Source organism: Palaemon carinicauda, chromosome 2 (genome assembly GCF_036898095.1).
Source record: "Palaemon carinicauda isolate YSFRI2023 chromosome 2, ASM3689809v2, whole genome shotgun sequence".
NCBI lineage: Eukaryota > Metazoa > Arthropoda > Malacostraca > Decapoda > Palaemonidae > Palaemon > Palaemon carinicauda.
The window spans coordinates 112477788-112483443 of record NC_090726.1 but is presented as its reverse complement, the minus strand read 5'-3'; positions in this window follow the sequence as shown (position 1 = coordinate 112483443).

The window sequence follows — 5656 nt, the reverse complement described above, 5'->3', positions numbered from 1 at the left end:
CCAGATAAAATATATTAAACATTTAAGCAGTAATCTTTACAATTACTTCTAGTACATGCCTATACAAGCGCGGAAAACATCATCAGCTGACGACTATCTCTTTATATCTGTAATTATTAGGGCGCCTGCAGCCTTCCGTTTAACTATCAACCTATATCAATTCTCGACTTTTCGAATTGTAGTTAAGTCTTTTATTTCTTCCAACTCCCTTCATATCAGAGAAACAATCTCTTTATTTTCAGCTCATATATAACGAATTTTTACCACTTGGGAGAGAGAGAGAGAGAGAGAGAGAGAGAGAGAGAGAGAGAGAGAGAGAGAGAGAGGAGAGAGAGAGAGAGAAGGATGATTTCAATCTTCCTAATGTCTTTTACTACATTCTTCTTGTAGCAACTATTGAACGGAAGATGTTGGAAATTGTTTTTGTTTTATTAAAGTTTGAAGGTTTTCGTAAATTATATCATGAAACCTTTTTAATTCCTTCATATTGGAGATCTCTTCGAAGAAAGCCTTGTTTTTACTTATTTGTGAAGATTTTCCTCTTTTCCGTTTTAATCCTATCTGCTCTTCTATTTTTCATAGAAACAAGTTACCTTGCGAATTAAAACCTCAGCTTAGTTTGCAAAATTTATTACATTTAGAACCGGTAAAGTAATTTAACAATTATAGAATTATGGCGTTTTCATGCCACGAAGATTTGTTAATCATATCACATTTCAATATTACAAATTAAATTGAATGAAATTCGGAGCAATCAAATTGCATTACAATCCCATTAAAATTTCCATTTTCTATAGCTAGGATTTTAACCAGAGAAACTGAACAGAACAAAAGCCAACCGATAAAATAGTCATATCAGAGTTTTCTGAGAATTGGTCTCACTTCCTTGAAAATTTTATTGTCTCTTGGCAAGTGTTACAACAGAAAGGTTATTCTCCTTAAAGATAAAGTCAATTAAATTCAGAAAAGTAAACAAAAACACTCAATTCACAAACAGGAATATGCACACAATCAGATCATGAATAAACACAACAAACCGAACGATACTAATATTTACCTCTGGCGTTGATACATACAGTACATATACCAGTATAAAATATAAAAGTAAGGAAATGGGATAAGGAAATAAATAAACTATATGAAACTTAATAATTAGAATATTATGTTTTAAGAACAGTAGCAACATTAAAACAATAAAATATCCTATGAACAATAACAACATTAAAACAAGATCTTTCATATATAAGCTATGAAAAGAATGTGTCAGACTGCTCAACATAAATCACTTGCTGCAAGTTTGAAATATCGAAGTTCTACCGATTCAACTAACCGATTAGGAAGATCAGTCCACAACTTGGTTACAGCCGGAATAAAACTACTAGAATACAGTATAGTATTGAGAATCATGATGGAGAGCCCCTGTCTATTAGAGTTAACTGCATACCCAGTATTACCAACTATAGTCAATTTTATTTTTAGTGAGGCATATTTGCACCGACTCGCAGGGGTGCCCTTTTAGCTCGAAAAGTTTCCTAATAGCTGATTGGTCGGAAGTATTTTTGTCCGAGTACTATCATTGTTTTCAAATGATTACCAAGTAATGTGAATCGAAACTTTTTTACTAACCTAAATTTCTCTCTCAGATATAGGTTTTGTCAATAAATAATGTAAACGAATAAATATATTATGAAGTACCGTGATGGTAAATCAAAATGCAATAACAACACCCGCCGAAGTCAACGACAGGAGCTTGTTTTTGGATGCACGCTGCATAATTTTGTTACTTTTCACATATTTCAACACAAACTGAGACAAATTACACCAGGAATAAAGAAAAACATATTACTATAAACTTACTTTGAATACCATTGACTATGGGTGGTGTTGTCCAGGAAGACCTGAATGTAAAGGATGGTCAGAATTATGAAAAATCTTATGCAACATTCATACTGAACTAATTGAACGACAGTGCCAGAGATTGATATCTAGGTCAGGAATTAGAAATTCAATAGACCGTAAGTTCCTGTCCAGCAAATTAACATAAGAATCTTCAGCTGAAGACCAGACAAGAGAATAATACTCGAAACAAGGTAGAATGAAAGAATCAAAATACTTTCTCAGAATAGACGGATCAGCGAAATTCTTGAAAGACTTCCTCAATAAACTAATTTTTTTTGTGCAATTGAAGAAAAGACAGACCTAATGTGTTTCTCAAAAGTATATTTGTTGTTGAGAATCACACCTAAAATTCTAAGTATCAATGCTGAGATCCAAATGTTGAGGAACAACTTTCCTCGACCTACTTAAATTCATACTTTGAGCTTTGTTTGGATTCCACTACATGCCCCATAATTTACACCATACTCTAATTTTAGCAAGATCTCTATCAAAGGATTCAGCAACTCCAGATCTACATACAGGATATATAATACAGTAGGTGCAAACATAGAAACATCATCTGTATATGCAACGAGCTGGTTTTCTAGGCTAAACCACATGTCATGTGTATATAGTATGTGATTAATGATCCAAGACCACTAACCTGAGGGACACCAGATATCACATTCCTATACTCACTATGGTGTCCATCAACAACCACTCATTGCTACCTATTAGTTAGAAATTCAGCAATGATGCTAAGAAAAGACCCATCCACTTCAACTGTTTGAATTTGAAAACAAGGACCTCATGAGGAGATTTCATAGAAGTAATACTCGATGATCTATACACAAAATATCTACAAGAATGCTCTATACCTACAGCTTAAAAAAAACTTTATCGTTATGCTAATTCAAAGAAGGTAGGCACAGAAGACCTGAAAAATTATCACACAATAAGTTTACTCTCAGTAATGTATAAAATATTTACAAAAATCATATTAGGCCTACTAGAAAGACAGGTAGACTTTAATAAACCAAGAGAGCAGCCAGGCTTTAGAAGAGGGTATTCAAGAACTGACCATATCCATGTGATTAACCAGCTAGTGGAAAAATCAACAAAGTATGACAAACCAACATGTAGGGCAATTTTAGACTACCAGAAAGCTTTTGATTCTGTCAAAAATTTCAGCAGTAATGAAAGCCTTTCAAAGACAAGGAATAGAGGAATCTTATGTTAGAACACTTAAAGATAGCTATACGTGAAGTACAGCAACACTAAATCCACGTAAGGATAGTGTAAATTCCAATTGAGAAAAGAATTGGATAGGGAAATCATAACTCTCTTAAATTATTCTCAGCGTACCTAGAGTGGGTTTTTAAGAATTTAGATTGGGAAAAAGTAGGAATTAACATTAATGGGGAATACCTTAACCACTTGAGATTTGCAGATGACATAGCTCTATTTAGTGAATCATGGGAAGAATTGCAAAAGATGATAAAAGATTTCAATAGAGAATGAAGAAAGATGGGGCTGAATATGAATACGAGTTAAACTAAGATAATGTTCCATGAAAATGCATAGAGACAAGAAATAAGGTTTATGGAAGAACCTCTAGAGATAGTTAATGAATATACGTACTTATGTTTCCCGAGGATATTACACCAAGATTAAAAGAATGATATGACGGAGAGTATTCGGTAAACAAAATGAGATTATAAAAAGTCAAATGCCACTTTTTTTTTAAAAAGAAAAATATTTAATCAGATGGTCCTAGCAGCAGGGTAGTTTTGATTTAAATCAGATGATTTAAATAAAATTATTTAAATCGATTTGGGTAATAGTAAAAAATCATAATTTAAACAAAAATTAAATATACTGTCAGAAATTGCCTTGGAAAAAAAGAAAATTTCCAAAACTAGTTACTATTTATAAGTATTGCAACAAAAGAACAAAATCCTAGTTTATAGCTATAATATTTCGGTGGAACTTGGTGTTCTTAAGAAATAGTTGTTGTTGCAATTGTACAAATTATAAGATAATAGAAATTAAAAAAAAAAATTAATAGTACAGTACGCACAAAAAGAGATGTATATTTGTATTTTTATTTGATTTAATTTTCGCTTATTTTTGTGTATTTATGTACTATCTATTATAACTTGTACACTCCGATTAAATCATTAGTCTGAATTTTGGTTTTTAAGAGAAAAACTCATCAGAGGTAATGGTTTCATTTAACATATATCAAATTCAATACCATAAAATACCCTCATTAGACTAAAACAATCAGCAGCAGCAAATAGGTATTCTTGAAGAAAAATTATTCAAATCAAGAAAATTGATTTGAATAAAAATCTGATTTGAATCAAATGAGTCTATTTTTTTTGGGGGGGGGGTCATGATTTTTTTCAATCCTACCTAGCAGTAACAATTTATGCATCAGAAACTTTGAGCCTTACAAGAAACTTAAAAGATAAGCTAGTTACAGCTCAAGGAGCTATGGAAAGAATAATGATGGTAATAACACAAAGAGACAAAAAAGCGTACAAGGATAAAAGAGCAAACTAAAGGAAAGGATATTATAAAACATGAAAGAAAAAGAAATAGACATGGGCAAGGCATATGAGAATGGCATAAATAGATGGATAATAAGAATATTAGACTGTGTCCCTAGATATTGCAAAAGAAGGAGGGGAAAGAAGGAAAGACAATGGACGGAGGAGCTAGAAAATTTGCTAGCACAGTCTGGCATAGAAAGACCAAAAACAGACGGGAGTGGAAAGACATGACTGAGACCTTTGTCCTACAGTGGACTAGCTACGGCTGATGATCATATAAATATATATATATATATATATATATATATATATATAGTGTGACGTTCATTGCCCTATTTTTCATACAAAGACCCCCAGCAAGGACTGGTCGAAATACCACAAGCGTTGGGACCCTACCCTGAACCTCACCACCTGCCCAGCTATCCTATAACTGTCTACTCTCCAAAGGTCTCATTTCAGGCTTCTTCAAAAGCACGTGGCCGCTCAGCGCCGCCACAAAGGGAGCCTGGGAAAAGTCGGGAAAAGGCCTATTGAGTAGGGATATGAAGCCAAGGCCAATGACCAATGGGACATGAGGTCAGGCTAATGAGCCCCCCCCCCCCCAACCCCCCCCCCCTCCCCCTTTGGGGATTGAAAGAGTTTATCTCGTTGGAGGAGTGGCTGGGCAATTCTTTGCTCTTTAACCTTCACAGAAGCAGGTCCTGTGATACGCTCTCTACAAGGGAGGGGACAACATCCTTTTATCAAGGTAAGGTGTCCTTTTATCCTTGACAAAAGATCCTACCCAATTAACCCTTATTAAATTATCCGATCCTTACATCCCAACAACGTGTGGCATTTGCTCATAACCTTAATTAACTCTCCCTGTGACAGTGTTAATTTCCATGCTATAGAGTTTCAAGTTCCTAAGTTATGAACTTGGATTTTATTTACTTAAAAGTTATAACCATAGGACTTCACCGTGTTCTTAGCCTGTAGAAGTAAATTGCGTAAGTGATTGGTTAAACTTAATTTATTTTCCCTTGCTACTGAATGAGATAGTTTGCTGAAGTCGTCCACGGTCTGTCCAACTCCACGTGAAGCACCTTGTGGCTAGCAAGAATATCTTTCTCTGGTGTGCTCCATTTTTTCTTCATATTTTTTTTTAGTTAAATAGTATTGAAAATACCTTAACCTCCTTTTTATTGTTCTTCCGTTCATGCTTTGAATTCTTATTCGAG